Below are 26,916 nucleotides of genomic sequence, written 5' to 3' on the forward strand. Positions count from 1 at the left end.
ATCTTATTGCAATAAATATACACTTGCAAAATATTATTTGTTGTAAATGTTTGCCAGCTGTCATGAATCAGAAACGAACATAACCTATATTTAGTTGAAATCACTTGATTGGCCCAAGACAAAATAGCGCGCGCTTTTTTAAAATAATAAAATTTATTAAATTATAATAAAATAATTGCAATAAATTAAATTATTATGAAAATAATATTACCTTGAATAAAAAGTGTTTTTAGTTTTTAAAAAAAAATGATTAAACAATTATTATTATTTTCAGACAAATTTTACAAATATAGTAGAATATTATTTTTCTGTTTGAGTATATTATAATAATATAATAATAATAATAATAATAATAATAATAATAATAATAATAATATTATATTATATCAATAATTATTAATTTATTAAAATAATTTTATTTATAAAATTTTACATATAATTTTTGAGGATAATAAATAAAAAAAATTAGTAATTAGTTTTTTATAATTGTCTAATGTTTAAATTAAATTATAAGTAAATCATTTAAAATCAAATAAACATCTAAAATGTTTATTTGCCTAGAAAATAATAAAAATAATATGCACAAATTCATAATATTATTAGGTACAGTGAAATACGTCAAGCATTTATTCTAATATCACTGATCAGAACGGCCGAGTTGCGTAAAGCGTGCGTTTCTTTCGTTCCCGCCCAGCGGACCCGTGTTCGCTCCCCGGTAGCCCCAAGATTTTTTCGTTGAAACTGCGAGAAGTGTTTTAAGGTTTATGTTATGACATTCATATTAATATAAAAATTATAATTGTTTCAGTGTTGTTAACAGTTCAGGTCAAGATGTTGCTTCAATCGTTTTACTTATGTAATTTTTTTTTTTAAATCCAGTTTAATTGTGAATGAAAAATTACATTTTTATAACGAATTACTATATTTAGTGCAATATATTTTCTTATAATAATTTTTGTTGATAATTGGAATATTTTTTTTAATTACATAAAATAAACGTGTTTACTACATTAAATCTTATTATTTAATGAATTTCGAAATATTTAAAAGAATTAATTTGACTAGTTTTTCAAAAGTCCTATTGATAAATAATTATCAAGTTGGGCTGGATAATAACTTGATGAAAAAAGCGTGACATGACATTCGAGTTTTTAGCTAGCTGGTCAGTCAAGTAACTAGACAGACTCCAGCGCGACTAGGCAGTTCCTTTAAAATAGCTAGGACAAATTTCTACTAGGGGCAGAGCCGAAAGCCTCATAGTTTCGCTTTGGCGTCCCTCCGTCGTACACTCGTATGGTTTCCATAGCAACCGTTACTATGGCAACCGTTTCCATAGCAACCATTACCATAGCAACCATAACAATTCACAAATAAAGTAATTATAAATTATTTGTTATATATAGAAATAACTTTTGATCTGAATTTAAAAAGCCACGAAACCCTAGATGTAGGCGCTTTGCGCCTGCTGCTTTTCCTGATTTTTTTAATTTTTTGTTTCATTTTTTAGCTAAGAAACAAGTTTTTATTGTTAATATATTATAAAAATAATAATTTTATAATAATTCAAAGTTTAGTTATAAACTTTAATGTTTTTCAAGGTCAAAAAAAAAATTCAAGGACTTTTCAATGATAACAGGAACATGCTAGATACCCTGTATTATTATTTATAAAAAAAAATATATACCTCTAACCTTAGCCTGCAATTACTGATGTACATATCACTTCGGACGAGAAAAAAAATTTGCTGGAAACCCACATAATTTTAAAAATTGTTAACACTTCCGAATTTAAATTGAAAAACAAAAGACTTTCTATAAAAATTTAAACGACCGCAATTTTATGTATTTCGAACACTCCCGGGAAAAAATTTTTCATTAAAATGTGAAAAAATAAAATGTTTTCGTTCGCGAATTAAAAGAATCGAGCACTCCCGAAATTATTCATTTCAAATTTAAAAATACAAAAAAAAAAAGAAAAAAAAAATACTAACAGAAAATTTATATATTTGATAAACAAAAATCACAAAATTTACACTCACGTTGACCATGTCTGAATAGATCAATACATGAATTGCAACTGATTTAATTATTTTTCGGATTTTTCAACCACAATGTTTATCACCTTTGCCCTTTGTAGTTCAGTGTAAACATAAAACTCGGGACGCAGGTATAAAAAATATTTACTAAATCGCTTTGATTCATTGAACCCTAGATCAATACTTTGAAACGAGCTTTGAAATTATAATTTGAAATTTATAAATATTATTTCTCTGATTGGAATTATTATTATCTATGTGATATTAAATTGTAATGCAAATTATAAAAGTGACAATTTTGTTAATTTTATTATTAAGAAAAAGAAATAAATTTCTTTACTAAAATATTTAATACACTGAAAAAAAAATTTATTTGATTAAAATACTCGATTATTTGACTATACATTATCAAATAAATATTTATTTGCATCAAATAATTATTATTTGAGTCAATTAAAAGGTATTTGTTTCAAATACAGAAATTATTAAATTTGTTAATTTTAATTATTTTTTTCAAATTAAAAACAAAAATTCGATTTTTATAAACAACAATTTATTTTACCGCCTAAAAAGTTTTGTATTATAATAGCTAAATTTTGTTTTCGTTTTTCTTGCCGTGAATGATAAAGAAGTTTGTGAATTGTTCGTGCACTCAGAAAAAAATTCGTTTGAAGCAACCAAATTTTGGTTAAATCAACAAAATAAATGCATTGTTATACAGTTAACCAAACATTTGGTTGCATAAACCAAACGTTTATTTAGCTTAATCAAATTTTTTTTTGTTCAAAAAATTTATTAAAATAAACCAAACGTTTATTTAGCTCAATCAAATTTTTTCTTTGTTCAAAAAATTTATTAAAATAAACCAAACAGTTATTTAGATCAAATAAATATTTATTTGAATTAAACAAATTTTGTTTGAACTAACCAAAAAATTGGGTAAATATAAAAAAATGGTACATTTGGTTAAAAAACATATTTTTTTTCTGAGTGTGAAGTTTTGTTTAATGTTTTACATGTAAAAATGCGCATTAAATTAATTAAATGTCTTTGAAATACATTTCAAGTATTTCAAAAATATTTATAATAAATTTAATATTTTTAAAGTATAATTTAATCAAAATACAAACGTATACATACAATCTCAAAACGAAATAAAACTATATTTTCCATTTAAAGCAATTTGTGCATTAAAAGAAACATTTATTTCTTTGATTCAAATAAAAAATTTCGTAAAATCAAAGAAATATTTCTTTGAGTCAATAAAAAGCAAATAAAGAAATAATTTCATTAAATCAAAGAAATTTTTCTTTGACCCTATAGCAATTTATAAATTTCTTTGATTCAAAGAAATGTTCTTTGAAACAAAGAAACTTTTTTTTTGGGTGTATATTTCTAAAATTATTTTAAATTAATATTTATTAAAGTTCTGTTTGAGTTAAAAAAAAAAATTTCAGTTTTGAGGTTATGTTGCTAATCAATGGAAAATAATTAGACAAAAAAAAATCAATTTTAATTTTTCGAATAAGCATAATATTTAAAAAAAAAATGAAAAACTCGAATATCGATTGAAAATTTGAAGAAGACACCCGTTTGTCTAGTGAGATATACGGATAGACGTCATCGTTTTGCTTAATGCAAATTGCTTAACAGAGAGCCATGGAACGTTGGGTTCGAGGATTCAGGGACGTTTGTCACTGTCCAAGTACGCATTTGTGGACTGTGTATTTGCAGGTTGGATGGCATGTGAATTCGAGGAAATTCAATGTCGATTCTCGTGCGAAAATTCTCCATCGAGTTGCAATAATGCATTGAACGGCATTGAATTAATCTCAGCTGGGAGATTAAATTACACAGCTCTACAACATGTGCCAATAAATGGCATGTAGTCGAGTAATTTACAAAAATTGCCCCGCACAAAAGAATTAAAAAAAAAAAAATTTTTTTTTTACTTTCTAAAAAAGTTTATTTTCTTTTGTTTCTATTTAGTATAAATATTGTCTTCTTTTTTTTAAAGTTAACAAATTTTTTTTTTTTAAATAATACACGAAAATTGATTCATAAAAGAAAGGGAGATTTGTTTCAGTTCAACATGATTACAATAGAATTTGAAATATAATCAAAAGGAAATTATATCTTGTTCGGTATATATTATTTTATAGAATATATATAATATATACAAAGAACCTTTCATAACCATACTTGTAATTTATATAGCAAATATATAATACATAGTCTATAGAAGAGAAATCAATCATATTATTTATATTTTATCGCCTTTAGTATATTAATATTATGAAGTTTAAATACATTTATTATGTTAAAAAATATTTTTCAAAAATCTAATATCTTTTACAATTTTCTTACTATAACTTTGTTTTTAGATAAAAACACCAACAATCTGTTATATATCTGTGATATATTATTATGATACGTAAGCAGCTTGCGATAAGGTAAACAGATCCCAGGAGTATACTAAAATTCTTCCATCGGTGACAAAAGCTTGGAGGGACAATCCCTCATCGTAAAAAACAAGAAAGGTTTCCGTCAAAATTTTCATGAATGATTCAGTTTGCTTACTTTGATTTTAACTTGTAAAGTGTTATACAATAAAAACGCTCACTGAATTATAAACGTAGTCAAATTTAAAATCAACTAAGAATTTTATTTATGTATTTTGAAACATTATACTTATTGAAAAAAAAAGCATTCGCAAACTATTGCTATCAGGATTAAAATATTGCTTCACTAATTCAACAATTATTACACACAAAAAGAAATACCAGAAAATAAATTACGGATAAAAGTTGTTGGAATGTTTCGACAAAGCCATAACCACCAAGGCGCAGAAAAAGAGGGAAAATGAGAGTGTTTTTTTTTTTTTTTTTTCTTTAGAAAAGTGGTAGAGTATTGATTGGGATGAAAAAGCACACGAGGCTTTCGAATATATAGAAACGGACTGTTTTCGGAAATTGGACAAGTGCTAAAAAAAAAAAAAAACCTCCCTAGTGACCTGCTATTTCTCAAGTGGTTGTTGCAGAATAGACGCGAAGGGGAGTGAACAGATCGTGGCTTCAAGTTCATCGAAGTGGTTCCTACTATATCTCACGTAAGTGCGGAATGAAAGAAAGAAATTTTCAAACGAATAAAAAAACAGAGAGAGAGAGAGAGAGAGAGGTTTGTTTAAAGAAAAGAAGAAAATAACGAAAGCTGCGAGTGAAAAGATAAAGGCAATAAAGAAAGATAAAGGAAGGTAGAAAAGAAAAGGAGAATTGAAAAAAAGAAGACTTCTGAACAAGGATATCACGGTGTTTCGCAACTGTAAAGTCACTCTGCGAAAAAAGTTTTTCAAAGCCGCTTATAGCTTGCTCTTGGAAAGAGCGACTATATCGGGGGTTCGTCCATGAAAAAAGACTTTATCTAAGAAGACTTTTAAAGTAACCCCTATCGTCCAGTGTGATATCGACTTTTACCCTCGATTTGCTCTTGCCTCATTCATATACGGTCACCACTTTGGCATATATATATATATATATCTAAAATCGTTTTTCCAATGTTGGATTACGTGAAAAATGAAAGTACATCTTATTTATTATTTAAAAATATGCAGTCAACAGACTGATTTAATATTCTGTTAGATCGAAAATCTTAAAAACACAAATTTAAAAAAAAAACCTTAATATATTCCATTGACTTGTGTTCAACTTTTACGGAGAATGTATATATAATATTCTTTCCTTAAAATGCAAAACCACAACGGGAAAAAACGATAATTCTCTTGTTTGAAACGAAATGAAAAAGTACACACAGAAAGGTAAATATAAAGCCGTAAGTTAAAAGTGAAAAAAAAAGTGATGAGATAAAAAAGTAACAAATGAAAAAAACTATATGTATAACCCTTCTTTGACGAAAGACAGAAAGGACAAAGCGCGAATAGTCGATTATTTGCAGCTACCGATTTGCAGTATATATATATATATATATATATATATATATATATGTACGAATGATAGTGGAAAGAAGTATAACAGAGAATGAGAGAAGAAATGCCATGGAGACATAATGAAAAGAGTGTAATAACCAGTGGACCCCATGTCGTGCTGTAATTTTTCTCTGTCAACCCTTGCACCATCCACTTTCTCTCTACATACGTGTGAGTCTGATGGTTCACACATATAGAGGGGGGAGGGGGTGAGTTTTTCACATCATGTCTACAATAAAGCGCAATATCGACGTAAAAAGTATTGGATAAGAGATTGAAGACGGGAGAGATTCTCTGTGGTCGAAGTATATGGCATTCCTAGGATGGACCGTATATATATATATATATATATATATATACAATACACAAAGATCAGTTGTACTTTCCACTTGATTTGTAGTTTAAAACATTGACCAGCAGGTTGCCGCTTTTATTTTTCTTCATATTTATTTTAGACCATTACTGCCTTGATAGTAAACAATAGTAAAAGAGGCTTTAATATTTTCTCTTCACAGTTGCGCATCAAAAATTCGACTTGTGCCCTGGAGTGGGATTACAAATAGCGACAGCGCTACGAAGATTTCGCTACGTAGCGATTCAAAGCTACATTCACTTTAAAAAATTTTCTAGCTATCGGGTGACTTAAAAAATGGTATCATTTTGATAGATTTAAGTTGGTACAATTGTTTTTCTGTGTATTTTTTTTCTCATATTTGCTTTATTTTATAATTTAACAATTTTTTTTTAGAATCAAGAATGTATCAAATTCCTAAGGATTTCCCACGATGAAGAAATGAAACAATTAAAAGAAGTATCTAAAAGGCTGACAAATTTTTCAAGTGTAACACTTCAAATCACAAAAGTTATAAAAAGGCAATTCGAGGCAATGATAATTATTAATATTATTATATTAACACTTTTATTTCCAATTTCTATATCCTTACAAAAAATCAAGAAAATAATTCAACTTTATCCAATAATAATAAACTATTTACTTTTCTTTTTTATATTATTAATTAAATATTTATTGCATTTATATTTATTATCTTTTTCATAGGATTAAAAGTTTCTATTAGACATTGTCTAAAATGGGAAAAAAATTGAATTAAAAAAATTTTGAAGATATAACCTCAGAAATAGAATTTTTGTTCTCACGCAAGGGTTCACTAAAAAAATTAAAGAGTTTTTCAAAAAATGAAAATTAAAAATAATTTAATTAAAAAATTAAAGAATAATTAATTTAATTTTAAAAATTAAACAATTTTTAAATTTAGGCTGGTAAAGAATATCCTAATTTTAAATCTCACGCAATTATTATTTTTAATTCTTGCAATAAGATTAATTTTCTTAATTTTTATTTATTAAATTAAATTAAAAAAATTTATTTCCCTTTATAAATTATTTTAACATTAAACTAGATAATTTATTTTTAAAGTTGTTATTTATTAAATTAATAGGTTATTTGCAATATTAAAGTATAATTTATTTCGTCACTAGTTAATTATTTTATTTGAAACTAACAGTTGGCAAACATGAAGTTAGAGAATTGATTCCACCTTCATGTTGTATTTGTTTGCTACGTAGATAAAATATTTTAGGAAATTGACATGAATTCTATGTCAATGTCCTTATTTAGAGGGGTTATGTTTATAGTTTTTTCTAAATTACCATCTTGCAGTTTAAGCTTTGAAGAAATTGTCAACGGTATTTTATTTTGGCCATGATTTGGAACAAATTTCACTAAAAATATGTAAGTTTTTAATTCTAAATAACAAAAAGCGCTACATAGCGACTAGCGCTATTATTAGTAATCCCACTGCTGGAAAACATGGCGATATAATTGTAATCGCAAACGCAACCTGAAGAATGAGTTAGAGAATGATAGACATATTGTTTGTTCTTCTCCAACTCATTATTCCAGTTGCGTTTGTGGTTACGTTTCTATTCTGCTCAGGCCTATACGCGACCAACCTCAATATTTTTTACAATTTATCTTTTTAAAGTAACGCGAACAAAAAACATATCTATATTTAGCATCATCAGTCTAATAACAAGAAAGATACTTTTTTTTTTTTTGATTTAGTAAAAGTTGCTAAAAATAAATGAATTTCAAAAGAGTCGAAAAATAAGAATCTAACTTCATATATATATTTACAATCATTTCCTAACCTGGACACATTACAAGAAAATTACATCAATGACATAGAGAAGAAACTTTTTTGGCTCTATTTCAAGAAATATCAAAATTGAAAGCTCATTCAATTTTATGGTCCATTTATTCTATTCTTAAGAAGACACAGATTCAAAAATATAATATTGACATAAGTAGAAATTAAAAATTATAAATAACAAATATTAAAAATTTATCTAAAGAATATAAGAGAAACAAAGCTCATTATAAGCAGTTTCATTATAAGCAGAAATTGAACCTTTTTTTTAAGACAAATAGAAATATAATTATTTCTAAAGTTTATATAAACTATATTTACAAAACAACCAATAAAAAGTATATATAATTAACCGAAAGTGAAAAATTATATTAATAGAATATATTTGTGTATAAAAAATTATAATAGTAAATTGTTTCCAAAAGTAGAGTTATGAGAAAATTTCAAATTATAGTAAATAAAAAAATTTTCTGTTTCAGATGCATCTCAGAGGAATTTTTATTTAGGGGTCGTTCATAAACCACGTAGCCCTACTTTTGTCACGTTTTGAACCCCCCCCCCCAACCCCTGGTAGAACGTAGTTTTCCTAACTTATTTATCTAAATTCATTTTCATTGCAGTATATTTTAAAGATTCAATTATCGATCGATTCGAAGTTGGAATAACCCGCGCTTGTTTAAAAAAAACAAAATAAATAACTACGTAACCATGGTTCGAACCCCCCCTCTCTCCTTAAACTAGCTACGTGGTTTATGAACGACCCCTTATATTTTGAAAAAAAATCGTTACAAAGAGAAAAATTGTTTTATAATAAAGATAATAAATCAAAAATTTATAAATTTTTAGTTGCAAAAATATAGGTAATTGACAAAAATTTCAAAAGAAAAAAAAATTAAAGTGTATACATTTGAAAAATTACTTTCTCTAAAAATAAATTTAACAAGTTTTTTGTAATTTTCCTCAACTGTTGCACATAATATATGGAGAAGAAAAATGAATCTTATTATTGAATAAAGGAAATAGTGATACATAAAAAGTTATTCAATATTAAATAAATTAAATCAATATTTAGTCTAATTTGTAAATGTCAAAATAAATTAGAAAACCTGAATAAAAAATAATAATCAATAAAATTAATAATAAAATTCAATTCATTTAAATTTTCAAATAAATTTTGAAAGAAAAATATTGCAAAATGTATATATATATATATTTGTAACACTTTACGTCAGTAAATTTTACAATTTTAACTAGTACAGACGTCTATAAAAGTGCATATTTCATTCTTTGTACTCATAAAACACTTGGTTTCAATAATTTTCACAGAAAAAATTCTTCAATTCTCAGAAATAATTTATTCAATATATTTTTATCGTACCCGTCTATTCTTCGAACTCAATAATAAATGTTTGCAGATATGATATAGAAAAATGTGATTTTTCTATTGAATTTATCTACTCTTTTTTTTTGTATGTACATTATTAAAACTTTTGATTTTTAATTCTTTTTTTTTCAATTATCTTTAAAATAAATGTGCAAATTTTTAAAGAGTACAAAACTCCTAAACATTTTTCCATTACAGAAAACTTTGCGAGCGTATAATAATTTTTCTGCAATTAATAAATATTAATAACAATTTCATAACTTACTTAATAACTGCAATAGAATGTATACTGGATATATTTACCTGAAACAAGCAAAAAAAAAAACAGTTTTCATTAAGTATTATAAAAATTTATATTTTAATTTCTATTTAAAAATATTTTTGAAAATCTTTCATAAATATTGTTTCTCTGGTATATTTATTATTATTCTAAAAAAATTAAGAACAATTTTAAAAAGGATGCACACATTAATTTTCCATCTATACTGTACTATAAATGAAAAATTTCTCTCAAATATAAAAAATAGTTTTTAAAGTTAAGATAATGGCTTGATCTTCTCGATGATAAAAAATGGGAATACGGAAGAAAGAAGAGCATTAATAAGATGGGCCTAAAGACTTCGCCCTGGCACTTCGAGCGATTAAACTCTATAGGTCGATTCTGATAGATAGAGCATTTTCTCGTTGCGTTGCCTTTAATGTGTTTTTTTTTTATCCGTTAAAGAGTAAAAAGCCGCACCTCACTTCCGTGGTTCGATCATCGTCCTCTGAAAATCGATTACCTGTCCTCCTTATTTCCTTCGATTTTATACTGTTCGAGCCGACACTAAATATTTTTTCTGCAACTTGAAAGTTAAATATGCTACATTCAAGGAGCAATAATTTTAAATAATTATTTTAAAACATAAGCAGAATACTGTTATTATTATTATTATTATTGCTAACAGAAAGAAAATTGGTTAAATTTTTTTAAAATCGTGAACATTAAACAACATTCTAGCAATAAATATAGATGAAATTTATACAAATCTGCTTAAGGCTTTGAGAGTATAATTTTAAACTCAACAGGAATAAATTAATTAACAAGACAAAGAGAACTCTTTTTAGGATTACAGCATTAGAGAAAATGCGAAATACACTTGTATGCATAGAATCTCGCAATAAATTTGTGAGAAGAGGACCAAAGCAACGGTAGGTTGGTTCAGGGTGGTTCTCGTACTTTGAATTAATTACTTGTCTACGTCGTACAGATGGCAGGGATTACATCATGAAAAGGGGTTGCACGCGCAAACTCTCGAATACAACTTCCGGACAAACGATCGGCTTTACCTTTGACGTCCACATCCGTCAGAGACGTTCTCAACCAACATTTTGGCAATCTCCCACACATTGTATTTGTCTACGTCACTCGACTCACAAACGTTCACTTATTCTCAAATCTCTGATCTTCTAACTCTATCTCACTCTATCTTTTAAAAATAAATTCCAATTTTTAATTTGGAGTTTTTAATTTGTAAATTAGAGTCAACATCAAAGGAAGCAGAAAATTAAAATAAAAGAGACGAAAAGATTTGGTTTGAATTTAATTACTAATGTCAATTATAGTAAAATTAAGTCTTCTTTCATGCAATTAGGGCAAAAACAAACTCATCGTCGAATATTCAATAAAGTCTCAAAATCTTTGGGAATATAATTACTGAAATCTACTTGTCTCATTTTGACAGTGCTCTTTTCTTGCACGTAATTATAATAGGAAATTCCGAAATCTCGGCGTCGCTAACATCAAGAGATTGCAGTTGATTTCTCCCCTTCACTATAAAGGTTTATCACCACTTTCGAACTGATTTCGATAATTGAATAGTCAATTGTGAAGAAAGGGTCACGGAGAATTTCAAGTCAACATATTTACGAAGTCATTCAATTAGGATTTGATTAAAAAATAACTCATCGATTAACATATACTCTCTAAATCTGAATTAGTAAAAATGTTTACTAATTTGAATTAGTGACTCACTTTTTGCTTCTGAATTGGTAAAATTTTACTAATTATTAGTAACTTTTACTAACAGTTTTTTACTTTTACATTAGTTACTTTTACTAATTTACTAATTCAGATTTAGAGAGTACTTGTGTTTTTCTAGATATTTTTTTTTTGGTTTAAAAATCTTATTTCTCTTTGCGTGTAACTTCCTTATTTGTTCAATGTGAGTTTCAGGTTCGGCAGAAAATGAAGACAAATGAACTTCGATGATACGAGGGTTGATGACAACAACACATTACCACACCCTTCAACCTGTTAACTCTTTTTTTCGCACTTTGAATCAAACATCGACTACTAAATATCTAAAAAAAAAAAATTAAAATAAAAATAGCAATTACTCCATTATTTTATTTAACTTTTCTTGGGTGAAATTCTGAGCTTATTAACAATTTGTAATAACTACTGCTGACTGAAAAAATAAAAATAGCAACTACTGCATTATTTTATTTAAATTTTCTTGGGTGAAATTCTGAGCTTATTAATATTAAGAAATATATGAAAACTCAAAAAAATTGAAACAAAAACATCATTCCTTTTTTTTTAAATTTCCATGGGTGAAATTCTGAGCTTATTAACAATTAACATCTACTGAAACATTTACAAATGTTTTTTGTAAGTACCTATTCTGCAAAAGTAATATTCTGTCAAATTTTTTTTCTACATAATTAAGATTCTTTTAAATTACTTTTCTACAAACGTAATATTCCACGAAAGTTACATTAATTTTTGTCTAAATAAAATTTCTACAACATTGATAATCGGTTAATTTATTATTTTTTTATTTTTTTTTGTCAACAATGTTTTTTAAACAAGGGTAAATTTGCGGTTTAGTTGCGCGACTTCCCTTTATAAACAACCTAAAATATATTTTCAAAAATTTTATATAGCAAAGCTATTATCATTGATATAGGGAGAGATTAAGAGCACATGTTACGTCCCCGTGTCATAACGAATATTCGGTTGCAAAACGCGCATTTGTGTTGTATATATATATATATATATATACTATAACCATCGTTATATGGGTTAATTCCCTTCTAGTAATACATAAATGTATTATCCCATATATTTTCAGTTACCATGGGTTCACGTCGGCGAAATTTCTCTCAGCGAAGGAAATTTCCAAACGAATTCATCTCTCACTCGATCGAGAAATCGATTATCAGATTTTACGAGTACACAGATTTAATACATTATCGTAAAACAGGTGTGGCGCTTTATTTAGGTCACGAGGTACTTCGAAAGCTGAAAAATAAGATTTTCGATAAAACATGAGAGTGACACAGATTAACTACTACTACCAGTTGAGTGGCAAAAACAGATTTAGAATTTATATTTACATAGTTGACAAGAATTGAAAATAAACTTTCTGGTTGTTTTTTTTCGATATATAAAGAAAGAGCATTTGATAATTGGGATTATCGAATAAAGTTTCGCAATCGGATTAATAATTCAATTTACAATACCTAATTAATTCACTTGTCTATATATAATATTCTATTCTAACTAAACAGCATTTTACCAAATCGGTTTACTGAGGCAATTTTTTTTTAACTCTTCCTTAAAGACTATAATAAAAAACAATTTTCAATCAAGAGTTTTCATTTTTAGAATGACATTTTCAAAATTCATGAAATTATTTATTCTTTACCTATACTTAATAATGAAGTTAATTTTTCAATATAATAAATATTATTTATTATATTCTCAAAATAATTTTATATATTCAGAGAATGAGAGTAGTCCATCAAACATTTAAATATTTATACCAAAGTAAACTGTGTTTTCTGAAAATGAAGTGAATTTTAAATTATATTTAAATTCGTGATACAAATGCAATGAATTAATTGTAAATTACAATTTTTGAAGATTATTTAATTTAACGCCGATAGATATATTTATAAATTTTTCATTTTTTTATAATACTAAAAAACTTTCGTGATATATGTAATTAAGGCACCGATACTTGTTTCCATATATTTACTAATTTAAATTAAATTTGAGCAATTGAACTGACAATATATATATGTATATATTTATATCTAAAATACAAAATTGCTGATTTTCGTAATTTCCAACGAACAGAGGCTTTAATTTATTTTCCGAATTAATCTGCTTGATTTTATTACGGTAACTTGATAATTATATTTGAATAATTGTACCTCGGTTTTGAATAGTTGGGGGATAAATGTGAATCCCGTTCTGATGAAAACGATGTTTCTCGGATTAAAATAAGTCGACAATGACGTGTCAGGAGATTGAAATGAGGACGAATTAGTATGATCGATCTAGCATTAATTCGCATAATGAGAGTAAATCAACTGGATCAATTTCCTCAATTGACGTCAAATAAACGATATGTTCCAGTGAACTATTCAATTTTCTCTCTTCTACTCTCTTATATTCTTTCATATAGAAACTCAAATACGGATAAAAATATTGTCGAAAAATCGCGATTTGTTATTAATTTTGATTAAACTTAGATTAGTGGGAAATAAGTTAAAGGGTATATATATGTAGATAATTGAAGTATTTCCTTTTTCATTATAGTAAACCGTAAATGATGGATGCGTTCTTTAGTGTCTAAGGATTTTCCACTTTAATTACAATATCGATAGCTGTCTAGACATATTATATGCGCGATAGAGTGGGGGATGTGTTATTAATCGCCAATTACTCAACCGAGCTAATTTAATCCACAGCGAACTAGCGAGAAAGTCATTGGGCAAAGTTGCTGAGAACGGCTCTGACAGGATAACGGGATAAGTGTGACAACTTTGGGTTTCCATTAAGGGGTGAGCTGTGGGTCGAATAACATTTTCACTGAAATACGGGAAACCAGAAGCTTCCAACCGAAGTTTGTTGAAAACGATAGCCTGAATGCGTAAACCCCCTGAATATCTCATCCCGCAAATTCTGCTTCCATTTAGTCTCCATGGACCAAGATGAAATTTTCCTACTTAGAGGTTATATTACGCGTTTAATATTTATGGGTTTTAAGCTAACTTTCATTTCAAAATATATTTCACTACTGCTCGCGTATATATATACAAAAAGAAATTTTGTAAGAAATATCAATTTTAAATCGTTATTTAAAAAGTAACAGAAGTGAATAAAGTTGTCATGAGGATTAATAGACGTTGGGGTAAAATTTGCATATATGTACATGCGGGATTAAATTTGACCAGTAAAGGGTTAATGCGAGATGTCGCTTTGCTCGGTTAGCTGGCTTGCCCCTGCTGATTGGTAGTAGCAATTAACGTCCCATCCTGATCGTAAGGGCCGTGCACAACGTACCAACACGGAAGTGGTCCAGCTACATAGATCATTGTGCATACGTGCAGCGGTTAGACAGCCCAGAAGCAATACTACAGCATGCAGCCTGCGGTTTCAATAGATGCCTGGACGTTGTAACGGATTAGCATAGTACCAGTCGCCAAGGAAACCTAGTTGGGTTTTAGGTGCCGAATAGTACAGTAACATGTACAAATCAGATGACCGTGCAAACGAATAACCATTTCACTTGACTTCAATTGAATCCTCTGAAATTCATATTCAACTACTAAACTCCTATCCAAAATGTTCGAATTTCAGAAACCTCTATTATTAGCACCAGCATTGAGTCTTTTCAACCAAAAATTTAATTAACGGAATTTTAATGACAAAAAATTAAATGTCTAAAGTAATTAGTAAAAATTTTCACCGTATCAATGGAACCACTGATTATTAGACCATTAATTATTCTTAATTCAAAAAAATTTACTTCAGTAAATATTTTTTTTGCCGTCCAAATCGAAATAATAGCGTATATCTGCTTTTCTCCTAAGTCACCTAAACATTTGTGAGGAAATCCTCGATATGAGAACGATTTAGCGCCTGACGGTAGATATTTTCTTATACATATTATCATCGTAAAATTTCGACGAAAACGATATGAATTTCGGTGAATCGTGGACTGGCGTTTGGGGGGAGAGATTTGCGGAAAATATAAAATAAGTAGTTCCCTTGTCCTCTGCCTCATTTGCTCGTTATCTTGTGTATAAAGAAAATCCCGCGCCATATTTTGATGTCCGACGTCGATGACTCAAAGTATTTTTTTTTTGTATTGAAATTAAAGTGTGGCGTTTAATTGATAATGGGCGGGATTGTGGATTCTAAGCGTTGGCAGAGTACAAGGGGATGATTTGGAGCTGTTGCTACTTATAAAACCCATAAAACTACGACTAAAATATCGAATGGTCTTAAGGATTTTGGAACTAATAAGGAAATTCTAGATATTCCGGAATTTAAGTTCATCTCTCCATACCCGATCTTTAATAGAACGAGGAATGAGTATTCTTATTTTTTTTTATTATTTATTGAACATTGTTATATTTCCTTTAAAATACCAGTTTACTAATCTATGTATGTATGAATTCTTTGATGATATTTGTATGTGTGTGAATGTGGTTGACGTGAATGAATTTATATATATATGTATAAAGTAATCTGAATAATCACTAATGTTATATAAATGATGCATCATTTTAAATTCTCATCAATATTTTAATAAAATATCTATAATTGATTTGTTGAAATTATATTTCTTATTGTGATTTTTTTTGTTTGTAATTGATATTGTTGATTCGAATAATGTCTATTTTATTATCTTATATAATCTCGTTCGTTATGGTAAATAATTCTACTTTCAATTTTTAATTTGCCTAATTTATTTATTTTATTTTCAAATTCGTTATATTACACATTATTCCTATCTTGGTGTCAGGTAGGGGACTTAAAAGAGTAGATACGCTTATTTTCATTTGCACGTCAGTTTTCTTAGTATACATGAAAATATTGAATCAAATACAAACAAGTACATAGATTTTCTTGATTCAATACTATTTTTTCTAGTATTTTCTAAACAAAAATTAGAGATGTTGCCTCCCTTTAAATTAATACAATAAAAGATTTAAAATAATAATCAAATTTTTTTGATGAATTTGGTAAAAATAAATGTTTCTAAGTTTATTTTTTGAAATTTTAATTTTTAAATGGCTTATTTTTATCTTATATGAATTAAAGTGTTATAAATTTTATTTTAATCAATTTTTGTATTAAAATACCCCACAAAATATCGTGGGGAATCACATTGAATAAACAAGTAAATATAATATATTTTATTATTTCTCTTAGTTTTGAGACAATAAAATAAAGATCAAATTTACATTGAATAATAAAATTGTTTAATTAAATTGTCATTTATTAATTTCAATAAAAAATTCTTTAAAAGAAATAAAAATTATATATAAAAAAATATAATTTATACGTAATATTTCCTGCAATTTAATTAATATTGAGTGAAAAGGTAATTTTTAAAATAAAATTTATATTCATATCACACAATTCAAAACTCGGATATATACTTATACTTTCGACCTGAATTTTTAAATCAATTTTTATTTAATTTATTAAATTAATTAAAAATAGAGATGAATATTGTGCTGCTCTGATGAAGAAAGTGGAGTTAGAGAGATTTTACGAAAATCTCTCCATTGTACATTAATTAGAATAATCTAATATATATATTCAAAATTAATTGATATTTATGTAATATTTCTATCGACGGAGTTACCTCCCATTTTCTAATCAATTCATTAATATAAAAAATTTCATTTTTCATAAAAATGTCAAATATTAATTATTATTGGCATAATTATTAGCAAATTTAATTGAAATAAATGAAATTCCAATTAACATTAAACCAGAATAATTTAATTATATATTATTTACCTTTCACCATAATCAGAAATGGACAAATTTCATTTCTATAATCATTATACATATATATATATATAGCACACTACAAATGCATTAACCAAAATATAATTATATATTTTAAGTGTTTTTAATATTGTTGAAAGGAAACAATTTTAAACCATAATATTGAAGATTCAGTTATCAACTTGCCTCATAACTGTTAATAATAAGATCAGTTGGAAAAGAAATAATCGTTTAAAACTTTTCGCAAGCTTCTCTTCTATTGATTTTTAAGTCGTTGAAGTACGAGTATATAACCAAAGTCATTTACATTCTGTATCTTGAGAGAATGAAAGAGAGAAAGAGAGAATTGTGGGTGGGAAAATTCTAGCACGATGGAGAATTTTTTATTACGAAAGAGAGGAAATCCGGTTTTACTAACGAGGGTGCGCACACCTTGTCATTTGTATGCAGTCATCTGTCCCAGTGAACTTCACGGAAAAGGTGATGGTGGAACACAGCAAAGCAGCAGTCATGACCATATATATATATATATATATATATATATTGAACGAGTTAGCGATACGCTAACGATCCTCTTTGCGCCTGGCGCTCGCGTTGAGGATATCTAACGTGCAAACTACGACAGATAACCGATGCAGACAAGTCCAGGATGATGGTACGTTGTTTTACGACGTTGACTATCTCTTCCTATTTCCGTTACTGTCGAGAGGGTATATTTGCACGTTCGAATGCGCTCATCCGTTTATTCTTTTATATTCCGATGTTGACCTCAAAAAATGAAAAATATATCATCATTTTTTTACTATACAAAAAAAAAATATACAAGGATTTTACATTCGTTTCTTTTCCTAATTCTGTAATCAATTTTACGAGATCTTATACGGATTATTTCAATTTATTTTAAAAATTTTACAGGATTGTAATCGAGAAAAGGGACATTAAAGGCAACAAAATTTTAGGTTATGTTTAGTTTTTGTTTGATTATACATTCATTAGTTTTTTAAGATTCGAAATTATTTTTGAAATATATGACTGCGTAATGAGAAATTGACATTAATTAATTTAAAAAATGCTTCAAGTGATTGGAAAAAGACGAACTTAAAAATTTGAAAGATATACAATCAAACACGAGCTTTTTAGTGTATAAAACTCCATTTATTTCGATTCATTTCATGTAGCACATTTTATTTCTTAGTGAACGAATGTAATTACAGAAGGTAGATTATATTCGATATTGTAAGTTTTATGGAATTACCCTCATTCGATGTGTAATCTGGCACGTGCCTTTAGACTGGCATTAAGTTGAAAAACGAGATTGACTTGGATAAAAGGGAATTCAAACTAAACGTGCCTTTTACAGGCGATCAAGTCGTTAGTGATTTTTAAATTTCAAATATTTTCTCGAAAAATTGATTATTATTATTATTATAATTATAGAATTTCATATAAATAAATATTTTCGAAAATACACATAGCTAATACTTTTCTAAAAATAAATTTATAAATCTATTAATTTTTCTTCATAATTTTCAAATGATTTTTTGTATTTTATATTGAGAAGATATTTTTTTTTAGTTTTATTTTTTTGTCTTTTAGTGCAGAAGTTTAAAATTTTATATACACCCAGTTGCATAAATGCGATCCTTTTGGTTTAAAAACATTTTGTAAAGCGGTGACACTTCTATAATAATTTTATTAGTTCGTGACATATGGGGCCTAAGTAGAATAGCTTCGCCAACGTGAAACATGAGTTAGAAAAGGACAGATGTATATATATATATATTCGTATCCTTTTCTATCTCATGCATCTCGTTCGCGAATTTATTGTGTATTGACCTTTACACTATACGCCATAAACTAATAAAATTATTACATAGAAGTGTCACGACTTTTCAAAAAGTCGTCAAATCAGAAGAACAATATTAATGCAATTTCGTGTATATCATATATAAAGAAAGAGAAAAAAATTCTATAAATTAAGAAATTAATAATGTATAATTTAAAGATAAGAAAATCAAAAATTAACAAAACGATCGTTTTTATGAAATTAATGTAAATTGTATGTGATGCAAATTACGGAAAGTAATAAAGAGGAAGTTAGTGGTGCGGAAATAATAAGGTGTAGTAGTTTTGCTTATGTGGGAAAGTGTATAAAGGACTCCTTAAAAGTTTGCATAAGCGTAAAGTCAAACCAAAACTCCCAGTGCCATCTGCATTATAATCCAAGAGTTCGTTTCAGCTCAGGAGTTACATTTCTCTTTCTCTTGCCCCCTTTCGTTAAAGAAACTTTCGTATTTGCACTCTCTTCATCCATTTCACTACTACTACTACTACTACTACTACTTTTACTATATATTGCATCGACCAAGCCGCACAGTTAATTGTGCAGTCGTAGCATTTTCCTTCGTAATACAATTCCCATTTGAATTTTACAAATTTAACGCAAAAATTACAATTGATTTAGAATTTTTTTTTTCATTTTATGAAATTTCCGGAATAGCAGAAACAGAATAAACTACTGTGAAGTATGGTAAAATCCACCCATAGGTGTATAGTAATAAATTTTGTTATTAGCTGCCATCAGTAAAAACTAGAATTAGTTAATTTTCGTGTCAAAAGTAGAAAAATAATAATATTAATATATTTGATAATGTTTTATTTCACAGATTTAAAAAATTATAAAACACGAGTACTTTATGAATTCATACAATCTCATGCATTTGATCTTTCGCAGATGAGTTGAAAGGGTTAATTCACATGTGAAGGGAGGAATTTTGCGATGACAGTGACAAAGTCTCCCCCTCTTCTCATCCCTTTTGAGATTGTTGAAAAGACACGAATACGACGACTTTCGACGTCCGGAGACGATATATATATATATACATATACGTGTGAAATCGCATAGTCAGAAAAGGGTCGTTGAAGCACGTTCTGTCATCCTTTTGGTGGCGTCACGATGACAGGCGACAAAGTATTCCGTATGTACGTGTTGAGCGTAGGGTGAAAACCTTGTAAACAGCTGAGACAGCATCCAGCCAAGCAATGGCCTTTGACATAAGTGAGCGGGTGAGAGTTGAGTTTGTCCTTTTCTATACACGTGCGATATCTGCAATATACATCGTATATATATACATATATAACGAAGAATGGTTTGCTGGAAGCTTCAAGCAGACCTATCGTTCAATTCTGTACCCCTCCTTCCATTTCCCCCCCCCCATCTCTATATCCAATGGCGAATGAGCTTGCGGTGAATGTGATTCTGCCAAATCGTCCAGAAAGATAGCAACGACCAAAACGCACATTTACCCGAAGATTGAGTGCGCCCACCATTTTTACGAGCGTATTACCACCGTTACGACTTTCTTTAGGGTCCCATTTCGGAAACTGAGAGAATCACACTTTATATTCTTAAATTCGAAAACGACCTACTTTTTTTTTTACTTTTTCAATCACTCGTTTATTGAATTGCTTTACGCCTTTTGAGTGCACAAAATTTGTCAAACATTTTCAGTCATTGCAGTAATTACTATTTGATCAAATTTTCAAATGTCAAATTAACAAAAGATCGCAAATTTACAAAAATTTAAAATTTTTATTTGCGATCAAATTATCAAAAGATCGAAACTTTTTACTCATGTGAGTTTACTTTTCATATATTTTATTTAACCATAGTGAATTCTATTCTATAAATTAAAAAATTCTATATTAATTTTGAATTCCGCGCGCAAATAGAATCCACTATGGCTGCATAAAACATAGAAAGTAAATTCACATGAATAAAAAAGTTTCAATATTATGATAATTTGAAATTTAGAAAATTCAATCCTTTGGTAATTTGTACTTTTACAAATTCGATCATTCAATAATTTAAAAATTTGAAAGTTCGATCTTTTGGTAATTTTAATTTTTGGAAATTCAATTTTCTACCTCCATGAAGTTGGCGTCGACGCTCAGCGTCAAAAATTGTTTTTCACAGGATCAAAAAAGGGAAATTATTTTTTTTTTTTAAAGATATTCGGTCCAAATAATGCCTTGAGAAATACTTTTTCAAATATTATGTGGACCCAAAACCTTCTTAAAAATAATTTGATATTATTGGGCCCGTTAAAGATAGTTTTACGCCAACTATAAATCTGCAGAGATTTAGGATAAAATAAGGTGACTCATCCTACGGGATGTTCAATTGTTCTGAATTAAAAATTATAACAATAGATGATAATGATGAAAATAAAATCTTTGTACATAAGATTAAAAAATGTACTTCTTTTTTCAACAAAAAAAAAAAAAAAAAAAAAAAAAAAAAAATCAACAGTGTTGATTTAAAAATAAAAAAATGAAAATACTGAAATGCGATGTGTTTCAATGGTTTATATTTCATTCACACACCCGTGAGCATGAATGAAAACATTGCATACAGAAAAGGTTATATCTGATGCAGTGGGGGTTCCCCCCTTCTCTCTCTCTCTCTCTCTCTCACTCCCTCTTTCTCACTCAGTGAAAATAAAGTCAGATTGTATACGTAATATAACAGACGAATCTGATTGTATTTTCACCTTCCCATTTCGAAATTAATACCGTGAACGCACTAAATATATAAATCAATAATGAGCAATGTCAATTTCTGAATTTCATACCTACATTATACAAAATGCATCATGTTCTCCTCTGCACTAGTGCCAATTTATCGTTTTCAATATAATGACAAAATTCATTTAATTGTACTCATTTTGCATGAACGTGATACGTGGCATTAATTATAGTTAAAGTAATTTTGTCTTTATAGAATGTTCATAAATGGGTCATTGTATATATATATATATATGGGTTATTATGCGTATCGATTTGATTTTGATGATTATTTCCATATATTTTCCAAGGTATATATTAGCTGTATTTTTTATCTTTAATAAAATTCATTTTTGAATGGAAAAAAATCCACATTTTGAAATAAAACAATTGTGAGTGAATTTAATTAAAAATATTAATTAGTGGTTTTATTTTTATAGTTATATATGTAAAAAATCAAGAGGAGTGATAATCAAAACTGTGGAGAAGAATATATACATATATATATATATATATATATATATAAGTGTGTATGTGTCTGTGTGCGGTAATTAAATCAGCTATAGCTGCTTCAGATAGGGCGTGTTTCGAGCTAAACTAACTTTTGGCGGATGTCGCGACGGTATCAGCACGCGAGCAAAACGGATGTCATGCTGGAGTTTGCTCTGCATTAACACTTTCCTCAAAAGTTCGAAATTCATTTGATTTCCGTACCGGAGTATAATTTTTATCTTAAATTTTCAATCCCAAAATATTATATACATAGTTCTGAATATTTTCATCCTTGATAATAAATAATAATAATTTTTTACTGAAAAATAAAGTGCTAAATTAAATAAAAATATTTTACATAATTTTTTTAAAGTACCAAAGACGGTCCGGAAATATCCGAATATTTTAAAAGATAGTGGTTTCTAATTTGTAAAACATCAGGATGTGTCATCAATAAACTCGCAAATTTTTACTGTTGTCAAGATCACTTTAATGAAAAAGTATTTTTATTGTAAAAAATTTTATTTTCTGAACATGCAAAGAAACATCACAAATCCAAGGAAAATAAAATAAAATTGTGATCATAACCTTAAAATTAAGAAATTGAAATAAAAAACTTTTAAGATTTATTTTCATAATTTTGGCTCACTTATTATCACAAAATGATAACCAATAAAAATCGTTTCTTTATGGCATTGATATTTTCAAATACTTTTTAACTTCAAATTAATTTTTAATGCTTAATTAAAAAAAAAACAACTTTCAACGCTAATATATTTTAAAATACTTATATTTTCAATTTCATTAATAAAGAACATTAATTTTTTTTTCTTTTTTTTTTTTTTCATGAAAACTCCCTATTTTACTAATTTAAATTAAAAGAAATTGACAATTTATTAATGAAATATTCATCTATGATGAGGAAAAGAAACTATTTTTAAAATTTACAAAAATATAATCAAAGATTGTTTAGAGAATGAAAAAATGTTTCAACTCACATCTTGAAGAGAAAAGAAAAATGTGTGGTAATAGACTGAGGGAAACGAAAAGACAATTTCTGTTACAAATAGGCGGTAGACAGAGTAATAGGTAACAAGAAGAGAATTAAGTGATAGCATTAATTGTGCTAGAGAAATTTCCTTCCACGTCTCTCTCTCTCTCTCTCTCACTCTCTACGGTAGAGGAACGTTATTTCGTTTGAGTGCTGACTCGACGGAAGGTCTCTTCGCGTGGTTTCCTCTTCAGCGTCCTTCACATAGACATGGTTAACGAATCCTTTCTCAATTTCGCAAAGTCTTCGCGTCAGAATTCACCGGGAATGCCAGAAAAAAAGATAAATTATAATCAGCTTCGTTAAATAACAAATGTTCCATTTTCACCAAAATTCTAATTAATGCCAAAAGTTGTAATACTTATTTCAGCATTCGAAAAAAACTGTTATTAAATTCTCGACGATATTTAAGAAAAAAAAAAAAAAAAAATGTTCAGTCCTGAGGGGAGAATTAATTAAAGGTAATCTTGAATATAATAATTATATTAATATCGATTAGTGGTCGTTTAGTTGAGCATCTCAAAAGAGACGACGTTTGAATATCAAGCGGGAATCAGAATTATCACGTAAACCGATATAGGTTTCATGTTCGATGAAGCAATTAATGTATTGATGCGGTTTCGCATTAGAAGCCACTGGGTCGACGAATATGCGGAGACTCCACAGCTCCAACAAGCTCGATCATTTCCTATTGAAATATTAATCGTAATGTGATAGCATGCGCCCACAACTTCGTAAATATATATCATATGATATCTATCGCATGTCCATCAATTCTTGCGACGAACGTATATATTTTTCTTTGTCTCATTGATTTTTCACTTAAATACAATTTATCATCTATATAATCTCCCTTCCAAGGACTATATTCTATATTGTAATAAGGAAAAAAGAACATAGTCAAATAAATCATTTATTAAAAAAATATTTTTTATTTTTTATAATTATAAGAAATGCATTATTTGTATTTTAAATAAATAAATATAAATAATTTTAGAAACTTAAAATAATTAATAAAAATTAAATGTTTATAATAATTGAACAACTATATAATATATAATAATTGTAGTTAAGATGGTAAATAGGTGTCTCCTATTAAGTATTTCATTAACCTAATCATATCTGATAAGGTAGAAATTTAATTGACCAACAGTCAAATTTTTATGTACGAAACTCGTACAAATATTTTTCATACATGAATTCTGAAAAAAGTGGGTCTTTTCTCGCTGCTGGGGTATGATCTCAGAACCTTCTTATTGCCGGTAAGATGCTCTACCAATTGAGCTACAGAGACCCGATTCCACTCATTCCACTTTAGAAACCATGTACGAAAAATATTTGTACGAGTTACATAAAAATTTGACTGTTGGTCAATTAAATTTCTACCTTATCAAATATGATTAGGTTAATGAAATACTTAATAGGAGACACCTATTTACCATCTTAACTACAATATTAAAATTCAAAAACAAAATTACCATCCTCATTATATAATAATTGTTTAAAATATTTTTCAATCAAACATTGCACTTAGAATAATTGGTCATTTCGCGTGAAGAGTACAACTAATCTAAGACCTATTTTTTTTGACATGATAAATACAATATTGGTCTTAGGTTAGTTACAATTGACATAGAATGACCCACATATCTATCTATATTAGTATTAAAACGAACATAACCTCAAAATTCAAGGTCCTAGGTCTCCACGATTCAAGGTCAAAGATAAAATATAACCTCAAAATTCAAGTTCATAGGTTTCTAGGATTATACATAACCTCAAAAGTCAAGGCCTTAGTTCAAACATAACCTCAAAAGTCTAGGTCATAGATCAAACATAACCTAAAAATTCAATGACATAGGTTAAGGGACCTTTGAGTTTAATGCTATGTCCGACAAACATAACTTCAAATTTACCTAACCAAGAAACGAACATAACCTCAAAATTTAGATAAAATTTTAATACTTGCATAACCTTTCTATAATATATACATATAAGATTAAATTTATAAAAAATTCAAAAATAATTTTAAAATATTAAAATTCAAATCTGTCTTTAATAAATAAATTGTTTAAATATTTATATTTAAATTTTTCTACCTTTTTCCTAACTTAATATTAATTAACTATATAGGTTAAATTGAGGTACAGATTAGGGAAGATTATAAGTTCATAGAGAATGGTAAAACTTTAAATATAAAATAATTACGTCACTTACATTACAAAAAAAAAAATAATTTAATCATTTAGTACATAATACATTCCTAAATGAATACAAGAAATTAATAAAGGGAAAAATTTATTTTCAATACACCCCTTTATATAGTTATTGATATAAAAAAAAACATATAAAAGCGAAAAGTACACACTTGAATATTTAAAAACAAAATTTATATTTCAGAGGAACAATGTAACTAAAAGGAAACACTTTATGAACCAAAAAAAAAAAAATAATAATAATAATCGTAAAAGCAGCTTAAATGAGAAAAAAATTCTAGTTTTCTTTACTTGCAACGTGAGCACATTGCTCAAAATTGCAAATGTAACATGATTTATATATATATATATATATATATATATATTTGAAAGAAGATTACACTGGAAAAGGAGAGGCGTGATTCTCTAATCTGACGCTTGATTATAATATTTTAATTAAGAGAGCGCACAAGCGCGACGTCCATATTGAGGAAGAAAATTCGATCGAAGTGAGATAACTATATATATATATATATATATATATATATATATATATATATATATATGTTGGCAAGCTTGCTGTGCAGTTGTGCGCAGTATACTGTACGAACCGGAGGGAGTGAGAGGTCTGGGCGAATTGTTTTAATAAAGAACGTGGCCAAGGACGCGGTGGTTGAATCCGGTAATTGACTTGGAAACTCGCCGACGAGGATGAGAAAGACGGGGAAAAGAGGAGAGTGAAGACCTAGCGCGAGAGAAATATTTAAATTCCTTCATTACTTGCTCAAAGAATCGCTAATGCTAGATGGAATCGCGCGGAATATTATTATTCTATTATTTTACCCGGTTCCGGAGACACCCCTCATCATTTCGTTTTGTATTCCTTTTTTTCTCGCCTCTCATCCATCCCAGATTCCCACCCCTTTTCGAAAGTCTTCCCTCCTTCATTCTCCTCTTCCTCTATTTTCTTTCACCTCTCTTCTTTTACTCTTTTCTTCTTTATCTTTTTTTTATCCTTCCTTTTTTTTTCTTCTTATCCTTTTTCTTCTTCTTCTTGTTCTTCTTTTTTTTTTTTTTTTTTTTTTTTTTCTCTTCTTCCACCTTATATTCCATCCCTCTCGGTCTCTCTTCACTTAACTCAAGTCTCACCTTCACTCCCCTTTCAACATTTCTATCTTTGTGCAACCCTCCAGCCCACTTCTCGACATAGTACTCAAGAAACCAGGTTATTGTAAGTAC

The 26,916-nt window shown here is 27.9% G+C and overlaps 2 protein-coding genes across 12 annotated transcripts in view; both read right to left on the reverse strand.

Annotated features, from left to right (window-relative positions):
* LOC127289356 (28S ribosomal protein S31, mitochondrial) overlaps window positions 1–11,225 on the reverse strand; it is a 271,935-nt gene extending 260,710 nt beyond the window's left edge. The window contains exon 1 of the transcript XR_007844154.1: window positions 11,216–11,225. The gene's annotated coding sequence lies outside the window, so the exon portion shown is untranslated. The remainder of the gene's footprint in view (window positions 1–11,215) is intronic.
* LOC127289355 (RNA-binding protein Musashi homolog Rbp6) overlaps window positions 1–26,916 on the reverse strand; it is a 999,297-nt gene that overhangs the window by 120,870 nt on the left and 851,511 nt on the right. The gene's annotated exons all lie outside the window — the stretch shown is intronic.

The sequence above is a fragment of the Leptopilina boulardi genome, unplaced genomic scaffold, assembly GCF_019393585.1.
Source record: "Leptopilina boulardi isolate dan_hultmark-lab unplaced genomic scaffold, ZJU_Lbou_2.1 LbouV2_408, whole genome shotgun sequence".
Lineage (NCBI taxonomy): Eukaryota > Metazoa > Arthropoda > Insecta > Hymenoptera > Figitidae > Leptopilina > Leptopilina boulardi.